We start from the raw sequence: 20,810 nt of genomic DNA on the forward strand, positions 1-20,810 counted from the left end.
GGAGAAATTCCAGGAGTAATATTCTTGTATTTAAGTTGTTGGCATTTTTTATTCTTCATATAATTGACATAGTCTGTATTATCCAAATCTCTTCTCTCTTATTACTGCTTCATTAGATCACCAGCTCCCTGGCTACCTCTCAAGGCTACTCTCATTAGCCCATCACCCACATAACATCTGAAAATACAGATGTATGTTTCTGGTGTTTGTTCTCCCTAGAATCTTAAATTTTGTGTGTAAAGGCTTTTGTTGGTTATTACACCATAATAGTTCTGCTTAGTTAATTTTATCAGAGATTTTTAACAGCCTAAGTACTTGAATGAGATGTTTCACCAAATACCACACGAGGTTATGGATGGAAGAAATACACTGCTTTGTGTGTAAGCCCTTTATACATGCCCCTTGTCTTTTGCGTGCATTTTTACCTTGCTTTTGTGTTCTTGACCTATGTGTTCACCCCTGACTTCCTGCACTAATGAGGAGTGCTTAAAGGAGTGACTGGCCTTATTCCAACCTGCATTTATGACATATTGTCACTGACATGCCAGCATCTACGTTGGAAGTCACTTCTTCTATGGATAAATGCAAATAGCACTTTAAAAATAATAAACTGCATTGTACACCTATGGCTGTTTCATGTTGATATTTGACAGAAAGAAACAAAATTCCGTAAAGCAATTACCCTTCAATTAAAAAATAAATAAATTTTTAAAAATTCAAAAAAATAATAAACTGCATTTCTAAAGGTACCACACTGGTACTTAGAAACAAACATGTAGTAAAATACCATTTAAAATGCAACATGTTTTTAAGATTTCTCTTGATACATTTGATTAATTTATACTGAATAGTCATGATACTGAAGTTTTACATTTTAAATAGCGATCTAGAAGAGATGCTTTATGACGTGGCAGTTATGGAAATTCAAGAATATAACCATGAGATAAGGAAAATAATAAACAGAATACTCAGCAGACTGAAGCAGTCTGGACCTGAGTGTCACTGAAAATTCCTGTTACCGTGTCTAAAAGCAGGACGTCATCCAGGAGGAATTGAGTTTGCACTATGGGCATCTCAGGTGAGGCCCCGAGCAGTAAGAAAGCTTATCTGCAGCAGCACTGACATGTTTCCACGGGGCTGCATTCTCTGGAGACCAGTAAACTGGCTCCACTGGGGATTTAAACCGCCGCCCAGAGGATGCTTCCTCAGACACTGTTTCAAAGTCATTTTCAGGCAAGGATTTAGCTCATTTGATAATGGGCACTTTCCGTTTATTAATACCACAGGTTGTTACAAGAAGTTGTCCAAGTGACGGGCTATTGGAAAGGAAATTATGTTCTCCAGGATTATGCGGCTGTGGGAAGCATGCATCTGAAGTAGCAGATTAACAGTGACAACAATCAAGCATCAGGAAACAACACAAAGTTCATTTTCCCCCACAGGCAGAATTGCACACTGTACCTAAGCAGCATTTAGGAAGGCCAGGAGCATTCTACACGTTCTCCATGCATCTGGATAGCAGTGCTTTTGTGGATGATTTCTGTAAACAGCTATAGAATAACAAAAAAAGAGATACAGAGTTTGCATTTGAGTTCACCTCCAAAGGAAAACAAACCAACCAAAAAGAGATGTTAACTACTTATAGTAAGACACACAGATTGCTAAATCACACTGACTGGTGATACAATAGAGGCATTAAACTCTTTTTTAAAGCTTGAAGTTAAAGCAAGAAAGTAATTTGTCAGTAAACACCTTTAGAACCAAAGAGATTCATAGCTGAGACAGCCAATAAAGCTTTTCTAAATGTAGTTGATTTATTTTTAACAAAATAATTGATTTGGGGCTTACTTTTATAATAATTAATCTGACCAGACTTATCAACTTAGCCTGGGTTTCCCAGCTCTCAAAATTTAAGTGTTTTGGATAATTTTCAGAGACTTTTAATCTTGACTAAGATCTAAGGCTAAACAAAAGAATTGCAGATATTCAATAAATGCTGTAATGAGGTCTGGTTTCATTTTCCTTGAAATTCTTGCTAATCTGATTATAACCAATTCTATGAGTGAAAACTTCTCCATCACTCAATTATTTAATTATAAAATATCTTCTATTTATATAGAAATTTATACTTTTTGAAAACAGACATTCCTATGTATTATCCTGCTACAAATTCTTCTTCTTAATAAAAGAGTTAAATTATGATCTTTTAAAAGCAAGAAATGCATCTTGTGCTTTTTATTTCAAGATCCTAGATCAAGAGTGCGCAGAACAGGTATTCAATGAGTGACTGTCGAATGAACGAACATAAGGATTTTGCTCTGTGGTACAACTATAAATGTTATGTGGCATTCATAAAGTTTTCATTTGATTTTTAATGATTTAGGAACTCAGGGCTTCCTTTCAGTGAATTTACAATGGCTAGGTTAAATACTTGATTGACAGTGTTAGTTCTTCCTTGACCCTTCCAGGGATAGACATGATTCAGCCCCAATGGGCAATCAATGGCACATGCTTGAAATAGACAGTAAGCCCTTCAAAAGTATGATTCTTTCCTCTTTGTGTTTAGATTCTGATCCAAAGAAGATATAGTTCATGCATTATTTAATTAATAGGCAAGAATGTAGTATTCACATAGAGATCATTAATGATCCAAATCAACATTACATTTTTTAAAACAACTTTGACTTTAGAAGTAGTTATTTTTCTATGGGGGAACAAATGATGAACAAAATGAATTCAAGAATGGCTTGGTGTTTAGATAGACTTTTTTTCCCTGGAGACAAGTATTGGTTTGGATGAAATTTCATTGGCATTGGTCAAATGCAGATATAGTGTAAACAATATATCTATTACCCAAGTCCCAGGGCACAAAATATTGGGATGATAGCTATTCACCTAGAAGTGGAAGGGTTGTAGTGAATATCTTTATTAGAAATGTTCTGTTTCTATTTAGTGATCTACACTATAAATTACCTTCATTCACACGGTCTCATTGTGAGATGAGTGAGAAAGCAGTAATGTGAGAAAGATAGGGAGGTGGAATTTTTTTTTAAATAGGATCTCTTTATTATTAGTCACAACATGTGGCCTGTGGGATCTTAGTTCTATAATCAGGCATCAAACTCATGCCCCCTGCATTGGAAGGCAGAGTCCTAACCTCTGAGTGGGAATTCCACTTGGGGGATTCCCAGAGTGGTGGATCTTATAATTTCCATTATATAGACCCACTGAGAACAAGTGACTTTGGAATGTCTAGTACTACACTCATTGCTTTGGTTTTTGTAAGTTTTGCAGGTTGCTCTTTTGCTTTGTTATTTTGGTATGTTCTTGCAAAGGGTGAGAGGATGTATTCAGGTAAATGTTTCTATGATATAGACAATTGCAGACTACCTGATGTACAAGAAAGGAGATAATGGTCTTTCAGAAGAGTTTTGTTTTTTTTTTTTAAATCAAATCCACATTTTGGTCACCTTTGAAAGGACCATCTTAATTAGATTAAGTGTTTATGCTAGAGTAGGTCCAATTCCCACATCTCCTTTAATTGCAATGTGCTCAATTTAAAATTGTGGGTAACAGAAAAAGAATCACACAATTACACCCAACTTATTTAGAAAATGTGCAAAAGAAATTCATAGAGAAGTAAGGACAGCTGTTTAAACAAATAGTGCTGAAACAGCAGGACATCAATAGCTATAAAAATGACCTTCAACCTAAACCTCAGCCTTATGTGGCAGTTAACTCTAAACAGATCATAGATCTAAATGTAAGATGTAAGACTATAAAACTTTTAGAAGATAACATAGGAGAAAAGCTTCATGACCTGGAGCTAGGCAGAGTGTTCTTAGATATGACACCCAAACCATGAACCATAAAACAAAAACAATGGATGTACTGGATTTCATAAAAATATTAAACTTCATTCTGAAAAATACTGAGTAAAGAGAGTGAAAGATCAAAACTCCTTATTCCCAGTAGTAAGGGAGAAACACAATTCAGTTAGAAACACGAGCAAGATGTAAATTTTCCCATGGAAGATATATGGATGGCAGATAAACACAGGAAACAATGTTCACAATCCGTAGTTATTAACAAAATGAAGTTTATCACCACAGTGAGATGTTACACATGAAGTTACACATGTATTAGAATGGCTACCAAAAAAAAAAAAAAACAAACCTCATACCAAGTGTTGGAAAACATGGGGAAAAAATTGGAACCCAGTAAATTGTGGGTAGGAGTCTAAAATGGAGGAGTCCCTCAGTTGTTGGAAAGAGAAACATATAATTACCATGTGACCCAGCGTTTGCACTCCTGGTCATTTATCACAGAGTCATGAACATTTACATTCAGACAAAAACCTGTACATGAAGATTCATAGCAGTATTATATGTAGTAGCCCCAAAAAGGAAACAAGCCAGGTGCCCTTCACTGAGTGAAGAGTTAAACAAGCAGTGGATCTTCCACACCACGGAATACTACTTAGCAAAAGGAGAGAATGAATTATTGATACAGTAACAACTTGGAAAAATCTCAAGAGCACTTATGTGGAGAGAAAAAAGAAGTCAGTCTCAAAATGGTACATATTATATGATTCCACCCATTCCCCAGATATAAAATTATGCAGATTGAGAGCTTCTTAGTGGTTGCCAGAGGTTAGAAAAGGAAGCAGAGAGAGTGACCCTGAAAGTGTAGCATGTGAAAGCATCTTTGCCCTGATAGAACAGTTTCATATCTTGATCATGGTGATGGCTATTCTATGCATGTGATAAAATATTTTAGGCTTATACACAAAGAAGAAAAAAAGTAAATTCATGAAAAAGCTGTGAAGTCCAAGTAAGAAATGTAGGCAGGTCAATAATCTTGTGCCAGTATCAATTTCCTGGTTTTCATAATGATCCATAGCAATGCAAGATGTTACCGTTGGGGGAACTTTGACTGGAGCTACGATGATCTCTCTGTATTATTTTTGTAACCTTTTGTGAGTCTGAAGTTATATTTTAAAGATGTTAGAAAATGAGGGAAATTTCTACTAGTCTATAAATCTCAAGTCTAAGAAAAAAAAAAGGTCAATAGCCTTCTTGGATTGAAGCTTCAATTTAGCTTAGAAAGGAGAAAAAAGAGAGAGATCTTGGTATGTGAAAGGAAGGAGAAGTTAAATGGTAAAATAGAATTTAGATAGTACATAAATATTGTGTGCATAAGTATGTATATAATACATATATAAATAGAATATAAATAAGCTTTTTAAAATATTCATTCATTCCTTCAAAAACAAGGTGCAGGCAAGCATGGGAATAAGAGCATGGATGTAGGAATTAGACTGCCAGGGTTTGAATGTGTACTGTGTTGCCATATAATAGCTGTGTGAGCTTGGCAAATTCTTCCATCTTTCTGTGCTGCTTTGTTCTTGTTGGTAAAATAAAGTTAATAATAGAACCAAGCTCTTAGTTTTGTGATGATTATATGTCTTAATACATGTTAGAAAAATATAGTATTTACTAAGCACCATCTAAGTGTAAACTTTTACTACTACTACTTATGTATTTTCTTATTGAATGTTTGCTGTGCTCAAGGTGATTTACTACAATATGCAGAAGAGAAAAAGATGAATGAGTAAAGGTTCTGTGTCTTTGGGGACCTTACAGTTTTGCAGGAAATAGGGATGGAATGGATACTATGAGTAAAAAGCATAAAATCCTAGGTACAGAGGAGATATTCAAATTCGGTATCAAAGGAGACAAACCACATTATGTTGGGAAAATTAGAGAGGGCTTGTTTGAAGGATGATATCTGAACTGAGTTTGAGGAATAGACCTGATTCCACATGTTCTGGGAAAAGCATTTCAGGCAGCAGGAACCCCATGGCTAATGCCAAGAGAAAATAGAGTGGGGAACACTCAGAACAGTGTCCAGGTGGACTTGTGCAAAGTCTAGAAAGGAGTGTGAGACTGATCATCAACATTGAAAAGCAGATTGAAAACAGATGATGCCAACATAGAAAACCGTCATAGAGGTGTGCCAAAAGAGATAAGAAAGATTATTCTTTAACTGAGAACAACTTCCAAAGCTGTGATAACATGCTTGTCTTCTGAATGCTCCTCCTTAGCATAATAGATCTAGCTTCAGAGAAATCAGGCCTGACTCTGCCCTGGCAGAATTTGCAGCTGATGGAAGACTAGGGCATGAACATACGCTGCAATACTTTGTTTTTTAAATTGCATCTTTGCTCTTCCTGATGATTTTTTGAGGGAGAGAGCTAATACCACTCTGTTTTCTTGGATTTGTTCCATTTACTCCTCTTGAAAAGATATGTCTAGATTAATGTGAATGCAATTGTATTGTTTAGATGATTGGCAGGGAAAATAAAACAGTGTTTGCTGGCCATGGGAAGCAACCTTTGATTGGAGCAGTTAACACCTTTTGTTGTGGCATTGATTCAATCCCATCCAGCTTTAAGTGGTTGGGTAGCTATGTCATTCTTCATGGATTCTGGCTTTGCATTTTGGATTGCAAACAGGGCCATATCCAGATGATCCCCTAGAGGCAAGATATTTTTTTCTGAGAACTGTTCAGAAATGTCCCTCTGGGAAAGAAAAGTGGCTTGTTAAAAGGAGAATAAAAGGTTTAGGCCCTTGGGGAATTAAAAGGACATGAAGGAAATGCTTTACAATTTTCAGATGGAGAGCCTTGTTCACCTGTGATCATCTTTGGTAAAAAATGAGAATTTCATCCTTGCACTCAATTTGTGCGTTGCACTGTAGGCAAAGGGACATTTTCATTATCTATATTCAAAGACACTGATTGAATGCCAGACACTGCACACTATATCAAATGCAGAATTAGACAAGTCTCTACCCAGAACGCCTATAATTTAGATGCTATTTTCTTAAGCCACATCCCAACAGGAAAATAAACGCTTCCATTTCCTTCTCAGATACCTTCCCTTCTTTTCTCAGTTCCTGTCTCTGCATTCTCCCTCGACACCACCCAAAACTTGTTTCTATGTAAAGCCAGAAACTTGAGAAAGTGATTTTTTTTTAGCACTACCACTATTTTCCATCATTTTGTATTTCTAAAAAGCAGTGTTTTCTTGACAAAGAATTTTCTAAGCATAAGACTCAACTGAATAACTATTTAAGGTCACTTCAGTAATCCATAGGGACAAAAGTACGTCAGGTAATAAAATCCATCATTTTTCTCTCAATTGTGCCCCTTTTAGTGCATTTCCAGCTTTCAATATCCTTTTTCTCTACTTTAATGGCTCAGAAATATTATCATTGATTTCACTTTCACTTTCCACATTGAAGCCTATTGTAAACCCTCTAAATGGCGAACTTGGAAAATACGGTGAAAATATGTTATGACAAGTGATCTTCAGAACTATATCAGAGGATCTGAAACACCTGCTTCTGAAGATTCTCGATTGTTCTATTCCACGCCACTCACTAGCTTATTTTTTTGAAAGTTTCCTAAGCCTGACACAGGGAGAATAATTTAATGAAATCCATACACTATTATAGCAAAGGCCAGACTTAGGAGCTAGTTTAATGTTTTATTGATTGACTCACAGACTGATTATGACTTGTATCATGCACACATATATAGTGTGATATTCAAAAAGTGATATAATTAATGAGACAGTTGAGCTAGACATTTCTATTTCCAATTCTTATAAGCCAATATTACTTTCTCTTGCCGTGAGCCACTCAAAAAATCTGAGGACACAGAGCAACACTGAGCTCTTAATCAACTATTGAACTCTGTGTAAGTGATCAAAGGTTAAGAGAGCACCTGGCCACCTTTGATCACCCTCATGAGTTCTGACAAGCTGCCATTCTTTTGTCCACCTCCAAGGGTTCTTTAGCCTCCAGAAAATTTCTATGGATTCAACAGAGTAAAAAGTTGAAGAAGGCAAAATTTTTAACTTTTTTTGAAAAACCAAATAGGAGCAGAATAATGGCTATATAGCTTAATGAGAAAGGCTATACATTAGCTATCTCACTGTCTCTAAGGTGTGTAAAGTAATCGGAAAATTAAAATAACCAGAGAGAACAAAAGGAACTTATTTTAGGTCAAAACGAATGGGAAGTTAATAAAGCCCAAAGAAAGTATTTTTCATCATGGTTGCGTTCTTTTTTACAGCCTGTTCATAAATGAATGATGAAGAAGTCTTACTTTGTCTTTTGTTCTACATTATAGAATCACACCCTTCCCCACCCAAGTTTAATTTTGGCCCATCTCACTTTTTTCCTGCTTAAGTTCATTCTGAAAGGAATGATGTTAATTTCTCTTGAGTTCATTTCCTTCCACTTCGCATCATATCTTGGTGGTCAACCTTGATGCATCCAGACAGCTGCATAATTTCTATTTTGTGTCTCTTTAAATATGACTTATCATCCCTTTTCTTGCCCTTTATATATAACTTCGAGTCCCTGATATTACTCTTCAGACATGTCAATCATTTTCCCTCAATGATCCAGCAATCCCACTGCTGGACATACACACTGAGGAAACCAGAAGGGAAAGAGACACGTGTACCCCAATGTTCATCTCAGCACTGTTTATAATAGCCAGGACATGGAATCAACCTAGATGTCCATCAGCAGATGAATGGATAAGAAAGCTGTGGTACATATACACAATGGAGTATTACTCAGCCATTAAAAAGAATACATTTGAATCAGTTCTAATGAGGTGGATGAAACTGGAGCCTATTATATAGAGTGAAGTAAGCCAGAAAGAAAAATACCAATATAGTATACTAACACATATATATGGAATTTAGAAATATGCTAACAATAACCTTGTGTATGAGACAGCAAAAGAGACACTGATGTATAAAACAGTCTTATGGACTCTGTTGCAGAGGGAGAGGGTGGGAAGATTTGGGAGAATGGCATTGAAACATGTCTAATATCATGTATGAAACGAGTTGCCAGTCCAGGTTCGATGTACAATACTGGATGCTTGGGGCTGGTGCACTGGGAGGACCCAGAGGGATGGTATGGGGAGGGAGGAGGGTTCAGGATGGGGAACACATGTATACCTGTGGCGGATTCATTTTGATATTTGGCAAAACTAATACAATTTGTAAAGTTTAAAAAAAAAAAAACCTGCAAACATCTGCAGCCAAATTTCTACCTTTATTCTCTGCAGATTCTATTTTTCCTGTTAGTGGCAAAAATGTGTATCATCACAATCTCAGAAAAACATTATTATGCGCTTTATGCTTCCTCATATGTCCTCCTTAAAGGGTCTTTTTGAAAGTCCTTGCTTCCCTTCTCTTTTTTCACCATTTTATTTTCAGGATATATTCTTAATTAGAAAGAACTACATTGATAGGATAAATGAAGGAAGCCTGAATATAGAGACCTGGATTGATTATAGTGGGGCAAACCTGACTCACAGAACCAGGTGTTCTCTCCACATTCTCTGATCTCCTGCAGGCCTCTTCACATTATTCTTGCATGCATGCTAAGTCTCTTCAGTCGTGTCCAACTCTGTGTGGCCTCATGGACTGCAGCCTGCCAGGCTCCTCTATCTGTGGGATTCTCCAGTCAAGAATACTGGAGTGGATTGCCATGCCCTTCTCCAGGAGATCTTCCCAACCCAGGGATTGAATCCTCGTCTCTTATGTTTCCTGCATTGTCAGGTGGGTTCTTTACCACTAGCACCAGCTTGGAAGCCTTCACATTACTCTTACCCTGATTGGAACAGCCCCAAAGTTGCAGAGAACTAGAGACTTGACACCTACCAGCACCATAGATATGTATGTGTGTGTGTATACACATGTGTATTATCCATGGGCATGATATAAATTCTAAAATTCCTACAGAAAAATATATAGACTCTGCACTCCTAACATTCAGGTTTAAAAATATCACATTTTGCATGTTTGTCTCAGTTTTTTGTCTAATGAAATAAATCTGCAGACACAGCCAAAAGCTTCCAAGTTCTCTTTTTCCAACTTTTCCCCAAGTAACAGATAACATGAAATTCCTCTCTGCATTTTTCATACAGGTACTTATTGCAATATGTATTAATAGTAAATGAGATAGGTGAAAACCTTTAAACCTTCTTTATGATCATGTATCATGAGCAAGGGCTTCGCTGGCAGCTCAGCTGGTAAAGAACCCACCTGCAATGCAGGAGACCCCAGTTCAATTCCTAGGTCAAGAAGATCCCCTGGAGAAGGGATAGGCTATGCCCTCTAGTATTCTTGGGCTTCCCTGGTGACTCAGATGGTAAAGAATCCACCTGCAATGCAGGAGACCTGGGTTTGGACTCTGGGTTGGGAAGATCCCCTGGAGAAGGGAGTGGCAACCCACTCCAGTAATCTTGCCTGGAGAATTCCCATGAAAAGAGAAGCCTGGTGTGCTACACTCCATGGACTTGCAAAGAGTTGAACAAGACTGAGTGGCTAAGCACAGTACAGCATCATGAGAAAATGTAAAACACAGCAAATTCGGGCAAGACATTGACAATGTAATAAACAACCAAAAATTAGTATCTCAAGTACAAAAATGAATCACACAACTTCAGAAAAACAGAGCTCAGTGAAAGATGGCCAGGCATTTTGAGATTGCTCTTAGTGCCCCTAGGAGGAAATTCTCTGCCTACCTGTGGGGTTGTTTTTTTTAATTGAAGGACAATTGCTTTATAGAATTTTGTTGTTTTCTATCAAACCTTAACATGAATCAGCCATAGGTACACATATATCCCCTCCCTTTTGAATCTTCCTCCCATCTCCCTCCCCATCCCACCCCTCTAGGTTGATACACAGCCCCTGTTTGAGTTTCCCGAGCCATACAGCAAATTCCCTTTGGCTATTTATTTTACATATGGTAATGTAAGTTTCCATGTTACTCTTTCCATACATCTCACCTTCTCCTCCCCTCTCCCCACGTCCATAACTCAGTTCTCTATTCTCTGGAATGTGAGGAGGCAGCTTTCAGAACTCCACAAATTGAGGTTCAATAAGCTGTCAGTTCTGGCTCCATATCACTCCATCCATCTGCATTATTACTCCCATTTGTGCAGAAGGGAACCCAATTCTGATGCACAAAATTAAAGATTTTGAATTCAAGGATGATTATACTCCGTAAGCATCTTCTAGGACATATCAGGTTGGTATCTCTTGAAATCTTCAGTTTATTCTTGATAATACTTGACTATTATTTTAACAATTTGGTATGTCCGTTTTGTTTTTGAATAAAATGGACATAATGATATGATATCTGTTCATGAGAAGCACATGAAAATAAATCTGAAACTGTTGTACTTTAACAGAAAAGGGCTGAATATATTTATTAACATATCCCTCACATATAATGAAACTTTAATGATAATAGCATAGCAACTTATTTATAACAATTGTGCAATTAAAACCTTGTGTATAGAGGTGAGAAAACACTATTTTATTTGTATGATAATGCATTTTCAATGTACACACATATCATTAAAAAGAGAAAGAAAACTATTTGCTGTTTGCTCTCTTTACCTCTTTCTCCTCACCCCAACTCTCTACCTCAAATCCCACAAAAATCTCTAAGTGAAGGGTGATAAATAATTAAGAGAATATGCAAATCTGTTTTCCCTCAATAAAACAGATACATATACGAAAAGAAGAAATTTAAAAGAAAAGGCAGCAGAATAGTCAGTTGTACGAAGTTTTTCCTTGGATGTAAATTATATATAGTCTTTATCAAGACTCGGTCATTATGTCATAATTATGATCATTTTTATTTTCCTAGAACTTTTTTTTTATTATGCATAACTGTGTGTTAGTTCAATCATTATGAGAAGTGGCTATCAAGACGTGTAAGATATTTGGGGGTGGGGAAAAGGTCTGTGAAGGATAAGACACTGGGAGCAGGGACAGGCAGAGAGAGCTTGCAGCCCATAATGCAGTTGTGTCTGTACAACAGGGTAGAGCAAGAAAGCCTGCAGCACAACTCCAAAGATCTACTACACAAAACAATGGGAAGTCCTCAGACCAAAGTCAGAGAAGTGACCTTTGGCTCTGTACATTTAGGCCTAACACCAGTGAAATCCGTACAGTGAGTGATGGGATATTTCTGGAAATTGAATTGAATTTGAGGACACCGAACTCAGCAGAGGATGGGAAGTAAATCCAGGTGTCAAGTCAAGGGGCAAAGCAGCTGTGGAAAGCAGGCTCTAGAGTGTTCTCTAATTATAATCTCTGTCTCCTAGTATTCATGTTCTTATGTCATTATCTCCTGTTCACTCTGAACAAGACCTGCACTTTTCATCTAGCCATAGATTGCTGCTGCTGCTAAGTCATTTCAGTCGTGTCCGACTCTGTGCGACCCCATAGACAGCAGCCCACCAGGCTCCCCCATCCCTGGGATTCTCCAGGCAAGAACACTGCAGTGGGTTGCTGTTTCCTTCTCCAGTGCATGAAAAGTGAAAAGTGAAAGGGAAGTCGCTCAGTCATGCCCGACTCTTAGCGACCCCATGGACTGCAGCCTACCAGGCTCCTCCGTCCATGGGATTTTCCAGGCAAGAGTACTGGAGTGGGGTGCCATTGCCTTCTCCGAGCCATAGATTAGGGCAACTTTAATGGATGTTCATTCTGTGATTGGATTAGGTAACAGAGTGATATCTACCTTAGCAGATTTTCTCCCTTGCTAACTTTGATAAAGTTGACATGTGGGGGAGATCCACGTGGCAAAGAACCAAAGTGACCCTCCAACAATTAAGAATTGAGACTTTCAATCCAAAAACACTTGAAAGTGTGTGAGTCCCTAAGTCGTGTCTGACTCTTTGTGACCCCATGGACTGAAGCCTGCCAGGCTCCTCTGTTCATGGAATTCTCCAGGCAAGAATACTGGACTGGGTTGCCATTTCCTCCTCCAAGGGATCTTCCCTACCCAGGGATTTTCGCATTGTGGGCAGATTCTTTACCATTTGAGCCACCAGGAAAGCCCTAGAGAGGACTACAATGCTACCTTTAACCTGTGAGTTTGGGAGTGAATACTTTCCCAGCTAAATGTTCGTATGAGGTCCCGGCCCTGGCTGGCATCTCAATTTTCAGCCCTGTGAAAGATCCTGATCAGAGGACCCAGTTAAGTCATGCCTAGATTTCTGATCCACAGAAAATTTGAAATAATAAATGTATCTTATTTTAAACTATTAAATTTGTGGTAATTTGTTAGTAGTAGAAAACTAATAGAGCATCCAAATATGTAGGGGAATCAGGTAGATAAATGTATCAGGACTTCTTAAATGGGTTTTGTGATGTGTGTGGTATTCTTTAAACTTTGAGAATTTTTGGTTTATTTTTATTTTTTATTCATCCCAATTCTCAATCAAGGATTTATTAACTCTTAACTGGTCATTAAGATCTGAGTAAAGCATCTGGAACGTAGTGAGCTGTTAGAAATAGTATCTGCCATTTCACATGGGGAAAATACTCAAAATTAAATTTACATACACCAAATTACTAGTAGTACACACCTCCTTTTCCTGTAGTTCACTTTGATGTAATATAATGTCATCTCCTCTCCCTTAATTGCCCTTATGTTCCACAATAAATTGAATTTAACAGCACGGAAATCTTAGATGTCATAGTTATCTGAGTGAGTATGTAGTAAAAAGTGTACTGATGTAAATTACCCTTGGACAATAAAAATGACCTGCTCACAGAATGAATTTAATCTGGTGATTATGTAGAAAATATTTGGAGAGAGAAGATTTCTGAGTTCTGTGTGTGAAATGTGGTATGCCATTTTTATTTTTGAAAATCCCAATCTGACCCATTGTGCTGCAGACAGTATGCTGCCTCCACGTCAGCAAAACATCCCACAATATAGGGAAATGAGTTACTCTTATAGGAGGATTTGGCATTCTTCTTGCAGTGAAAATCCATTCTTTTATCTCCAATAGCAGGTGTTAATGTAAATTCACAGCACACTTTTGGAAAAGGAGGAAGAAGCTAAAGGTTTGGGCTGTTTGCAAATCGCCTGTTATTGTACCTCTTTAAACTACTCTCTTTGACTGCACGAGGCTTTGATAGCTCATCTAGTTGCCATAGCATGAGCGCAATGCTGCAGGCATGAGGCGATTGGGGGCAGCATGTTATTGACAGAATCTCCTGAATGATGATTTATTATTAACATCAATGGGAACAACACTTGTTCTTTCTAAAAAGCCTGTTTGTTCCTCTTGCCTCACCTGGGAGGAACACTCTGCCCAGGACGGAGATGCTGTTTGTACTGTGTTATTTAGCCTTCTCTACAACCGCTGAATTTTTACATGGCCTGGTGATTTTTCTAGCCTCCATTCTGATGGTTTACCAACCATCTAGAGTTGTGACATACCCAGAAATACTCTGAAAGCAAGACCATTTAGCAAGAAATAATTAAACAAGAGAGAGTATCCATATTAAAACAAACAAACAAACAAAATAGTTTACCTTTGGCACATAGTTTCCCAAAAGAATAGTTGCTTATACCATGAGAATATTTGTGCAGATTTGATGCTGGAAAACAAAGAATCTTATGTATCGTGTATATTACAGGATAAAACACAAAACTGATCATTATCCACCAAATAGCTTTGAACATGCCACTTCCCTTGGCTAACTCCTGAAAGTTTCATACATCAGTTTATCACGGTTCTGCCCTGTCTTGGTGAACATTTATTTCTCTCTTCTTAAATAAGTTAGGTAAGTGCTTCCAAGTATTCTTCATTGGAACTTTAAATAAGAAAGCAAAATGTAATATTTAAAATGAAAGGTAATGGTTTCTTCAAACGAATGAGGCAGTCATAATGTAGACTTTAACCAATGCATTAAAAAAAACATAATTTAAGTTGTAGATTTGATTCCATACAAAACTGGATTATGATACACTAATATGTCCCTTATATATGTACGTTTATGCACACATCTGTCTATCTATCTATATAGACATGTACACTATACATATGTAGTGAGGGTGAAAGAGGAGACAAAAAAACTGGCTTAAAACTCCACATTCAAAAAACTAAGATCATGGCATCTGGTCTCATCACTTCATGGCAAATAGATAGTGAAAAATGGAAACAGTGGTAGATTTTATTTTCTGGGGCTCTATAATAACTGTGGACAGTGCAGCCATGAAATTAAAAACGCTTGCTCCTTGGACAAAAGCTATGACAAACCCAGACGGCATATTCAAAAGCAGAGACATCATTTTGTGAACAAATGTCTGTATAGTCAAAGCTATGGTTTTTCCAGCAGTGACGTATGGATGTGAGAGTTGGGCCATAGAGAAGAATGAGTGCCGAAGAATTGGTGCTTTCGAACTGCAGTGCTGCAGAAGACTCTTGAGAGTCCCTTGGACTGCAAGAAGATCAGATCAATTAATCCTAAAGGAAATCAACCCTGAATATTTATTGGAAGGAAAGATACTGAAGCTGAAGCTCCAATACTTTGGCCACCTTATGTGAAGAGCTGTGTGTATATATAGATAGATAGATACATACATACATACATACATATAGCATGTTTTGTTTTTACCTTATATTTTTACCAAAATAGAAAAAATCTTGATCACATTAGAGTCAATATCTTCCTCCAGGATTGACAATTAATAGGTCTAATATTGACCCAGAAATTTCTCATTCAAACTATTACAGAAATTTGTCAGATGCCATTTTAAAAGTATGTCATCTTTTAAATAATCAAAAAAGTTGTTGAATGATAGCAGTAGAAAAAGCTCCAAACCACAATTTGGAAGAATTTAACTCCATAAAGTACATGTCCCTGTTTCTAAAATGCTTGGAAGTGACTTTTTAACATATTGCACATGACAGAACGACTGGGGTCTGGAGAGTGAGACGCCAAAACATACGTCACTGACGCAGGTACCTTTGACAAACCACATAAAATCATGGAAAAGTCAATTTTCAATATTATCAGCCTTCTAACAAGGAGGTTTTCCTTCAATAGCATAATTCAACATGCAAAATCACAATCTTGTATTGATTGTTTAGTTTTCAGAGTAAACATTTATTTTGATCTTAGGTATAATCCTAATCTGTTTATAAAAGTTTAATGATATTTTGGTACAAATTACAAACTACCAAACTCTTCACTATGAATCATGTGTATTGACATTGACAACCTCTGCTCTTTATAAGACAACACTCTTTCTTTCTGTATCTATAGTTTGTGCTTCATTAGGACATTGTCCAACCTTTATCATGAGTTATGAATAATCTTAAACACACAAAGCAACTTTTATCTTCTTGCATGAGTTATATGTCATGAATGGAAGGAAAAAATCATAAAGCACTCCTCCTTTATATGTGCACCATCTATTGGGCAAGAGCTTATTCATACTGTAAATCACTGGTTTTTCTAGAATGTAATATCAAATATATGCTCAGAGGTATGTGAGTATAACTTCTCTTTTGTACTGTAGGCATAAATATTATGTAACATCCATTGGAATTGATTTAAGACTCCTAGTTTTTCATCAAACACATTGCCCTCAATAAGGATTATACTTCTGTATCAGTCTGCCCCTCTTCCACTGAAAAATATGATTTTTCACTTGCTTTGGAAGTCCTAGACCCTTTCAGGAGAAGTTGTTGAGCTTAATTTTAAAGTTGGAAGACATGCAATGGATTAATCTCCCTCTTAATAAAGTTTCATAACACTTGGGACTAGGAGTAAATGGAATACTGAGCCGATAAAGTTGAAATTTTTGAATATCCATCTTGGCAATTTTTCAACATATTTTTAAGCTGCTATGCAAAACAATGATGCCTTTCAGGATTCTAATATATATTTTAGTAGCATTATTAGCAAATTATTGTTTCCCTGAACTAAAAATTTACTACTGTGAGTTAGAGATTATATGCTTTTCCACTGATTCATAACAAATGACCACAAATTTAGAGGCTTAAAACAATACCCAATTATCTTATAGTCTTGTAGCTTTGAAGCTCTGTTGAACACAGTGTCCCACAAGATTAAAATAACAATGTCAGCTTGGCAAGGCTCTTGCATGGAGGCTCTAGGGAAGAATCTGCTTCCAAGCTCACTGCTTTTGTAGGCAGAATTCAGTTGCTTGTGGTTGAAGGACTGAAATTCCTTTTTCTTTGGTGGCCAGGGGCCTCAGGGCTCCTTAAGACTATCCATGTTTCTTATTCTTCTTCATCCCCAGCACCAGGAACAGCGCATCAAATTCTTCACACACTTTGCGACTCTTTGACTTCCTCCTTCTGGCAGCAGCAGGAAAAACTTTCTGCTTTAAAGCTCTCACCGGATTAGGTCAGGCTCATCTGCATAATCTCTCTGTCTTAAATTCCATAGTGCTTTAATGTTATAAAGCACATAATCATGAGACTGATATCAAACACTCAGAGGTTCTGGAAATTAAGGCAGAGCATCTCTAAAGACCATTTTGAACTTATGCTTACTATAGGGATGTAGCAGGCAAGCGAAGAAGAGCTGAAGCGCCTCTTGATGAAAGTGAAAGAGGAGAGTGAAAAAGCTGGCTTAAAACTCAGTATTCAAAAAATGAAGATCTTGGCATCCGGTCCCATCACTTCATGTCAAATAGATGGGAAAACAATGGAAACAGTGACAAACTTTATTATCTTGGGTTCCAAAATCACGACAAATGGTGATTGCAGCCAAGAAACTAAAAGACACTTGATCCTTGGAAGAAAAGCTATGACAAACTTAGACAACACATTAAAAAGAAGAGACATTACTCTGTCAACAAAATTCCTTATAGTCACAGCTATTGTTTTTCCAATAGTCATGTATGGATGTGAGAATTGGACCATTAAGAAAGCTAAGCACCCAAGAACCGATGCTTTTGAACTTTGGTGTTGGAAAAGACTCTTAAGTGTCCCTTGGACTGCAAGGAGATCAAACCAGTCAATCCTAAAAGAAATCAATCCTGAATATGCATTGGAAAGACTGAGGTTGAAGCTGAACCTCCAATACTTTGGTCACCTGATGCAAAGAACTGACTCACTGGAAAAGGCCCTGATGCTGGGAAATATTGAAGGCAGGAGGAGAAGGGGACAATGTAGATGAGATGGTTGGATGGCATCATGGACTGACCCGGTGGACATGAGTTTGAGTAAGCTCCGGGAGATGGTGATAGACAGGGAAGCCTGATGTGCTTCAGTCCATGGGGTTGCAAAGAGACAGACACAACTGAAGGATTGAACTGAACCAAACCAGTGCCTCTGAGAAACACTGATCAAGATATATTTATGATCCTCTTTAGGCAATGGCAACCCACTCCAGTACTCTCGCCTGGAAAATCCCATGGTTGGAGGAGCCTGGTAGGTTGCAGTCCATGGGGTCACTAAGAGTCAGACATGACTGAGCGACTTCACTTTCACTTTCCTTATTTCTATGCATTTTCCCTGGGTTTTTCCAGTGTCTGTCATTCTTTAGTTTTCATCTATAAAATTATGTTTTATAAAATAATATACCATGTAAAACGATATACCAAATCTACCTCTTCACCCCCAATCACAAGTTAGAAAATATTATTTTCATTTTCTCATTGAATTTTCAGAAGATTCTTATGCAATGTGTTAGATGAACTCATTATCTCTGCCAGCCTCAATATCTACTCCTACTTCTGATGGTGAATATAAATTTATAGTTCAAATAGTCTTCATTTTTCAAAGATGTTTGGCTGACCTTATATAATAACTTGGGTTAAAATCTTATTCTAGAAATATTTCCCTGTTTATTTGTACTCTAACCATCGGTATTATTTCCAATTTGTTTTTTACAAACCTATTTTAAACTGTTTTGCCATCTTGTAAGGATTGATTAATTATAAAATGGTTAAAGCACCATTGTCTACAGTCCATGGTGTATGTTGGGGTCAGGAGTAAATGACAAATTTGTGTAAAATCTGGACCATCACACATGAAGATTAAATACAGATGCTGTACCAACCTATGTATGAAATCATAGTCTATTATTCAGATAAAAATAAATGAAAATGGGAGGCCTAATATTTTCTTCCCATCTGTGTAGTGTCTATCAAGGATGCCTATGCATTTTAAGACATCATTACTATGTACGGCTCCAGCTGCAAACACCTGTCATTCATTGCCCAAGGCCTTTCTCTTGCCACTAAAGTCTGTACGGACTTCATATGGGGAACACAAGAATTGCCACACAATTCATGTTCCTAGGGGCAACTCTTAGCTGAAGACTGATGTGAATTGGTGGATAATCATCAGCCAAGCTTCTCATTTATTTTATTCTTGTGTTTTTTTAGCAAAAGTATATTTGAAGCATAGCCACTCCCTTCTTCAGAGGATCTGCCCAACCCAGGAATTAAACCGGGGTCTCCTGCATTGCAGGAGGAGGCAATGGCACCCCACTCCAGTACTCTTGCCTGGAAAATCCCATGGATGGCAGAGCCTGGTAGGCTGCAGTCCATGAGGTCGCTAAGAGTCGGACATGACTAAGCGATTTCCCTTTCACTTTTCCCTTTCATGCATTGGAGAAAGAAATGGCAACCCACTGCAGTGTTCTTGCCTGGAGAATCCCAGGGACGGGGGAGCCTGGTGGGCTTCCGTCTATGGGGTCGCACAGAGTCGGACATGACTGAAGTGACTTAGCAGCAGCAGCAGCAGCTCCTGCATTGCAGGCAGATTCTTTTCCATCTGAGACACCAGGGAAGCTCCTATATTTTATTTACAATGTGTTAATTTCTGGTGAACAGCAAAGTGATTCAATTTTGTATGTGTGTATATATATATATTCTTGTTTATACTCATGGTTTATTGTTAGATATTGAATATAGTTCTCTGTGCTATATAGTAGGACATTGTTGTTTATCCATTCTATATATAATAGCTTACATCTGCTAACCTCAACTTCCCACTCCATCCTTCCCCCAACTCCTCCCTTGGCAACTACCAGTCTGTTCTCTATGTCCATGATTTTATTTCTGTTCCATAGATAGGTTCCCTTATAACGTATTTTAGATTCCACATGTAAGTGATATCATATGGTATTTGTCTTTCTCTTTCTGGTTTTCTTCAGTATGATCATCTCTAGTTGCATCCATTCCAGCCCCTCATTTGAGATAGTTCTAACACAGAGCCCACACTGCCTCCTAGAGGCCCTATCTACATTAACACGTTGTGCACAGGAGTGACCTGCTTATTAGCATTCTTCGTGGAATCCAGGCTCTTTTCTCTTTCCCTTCCTGACTTCCTTACTCATGCTTTCTGGGACTACTCCCCAAAAAGTATTATTATATGTTTGCCACAGGATCTTCCTCTAGCGAATTCCAGCATGAGACAAGGCACCCACGTATAAACTTGAGCTCTCCCTGGGGAACATGCACCATAGCAGATTGGAGACCACTCTGCTGTAAGATAAAATCTACACATCTCATCTCACAGGTAGAAGGGTAAAAAAAAACGATTATTGTGGGGGTCTAGAACTAATTTAAATGTGGAATAGGTGAATGAATAGATTAATAGATTAATGAATAAAAGGACATCTTAAATACCATCTAAATAGACTTAATTGCTAGCAGTTTTCTTCAATTCCCTGGTCTCATATATATTAGAATGTTTACTATATGGTAGTGTAAGTTCTGGGACAAAGAATTTCAAACAACTCTAGTAGCAGCCATGAGATCAATTCTTTAAAAGGTACACTTTTATTAGTAATGATGCCACCTCTATCATAACAAAACACAATCCTCTTCTTATCAAGAACTATAGCAAAGATATGGGGTGATATAGATGATCCCTGTGAAATATGCCAATAGCATGCCTCATTAATGTATTTTAAG

Source organism: Bos taurus, chromosome 9 (assembly GCF_002263795.3).
Source record: "Bos taurus isolate L1 Dominette 01449 registration number 42190680 breed Hereford chromosome 9, ARS-UCD2.0, whole genome shotgun sequence".
In the NCBI taxonomy this organism is placed as follows: domain Eukaryota; kingdom Metazoa; phylum Chordata; class Mammalia; order Artiodactyla; family Bovidae; genus Bos; species Bos taurus.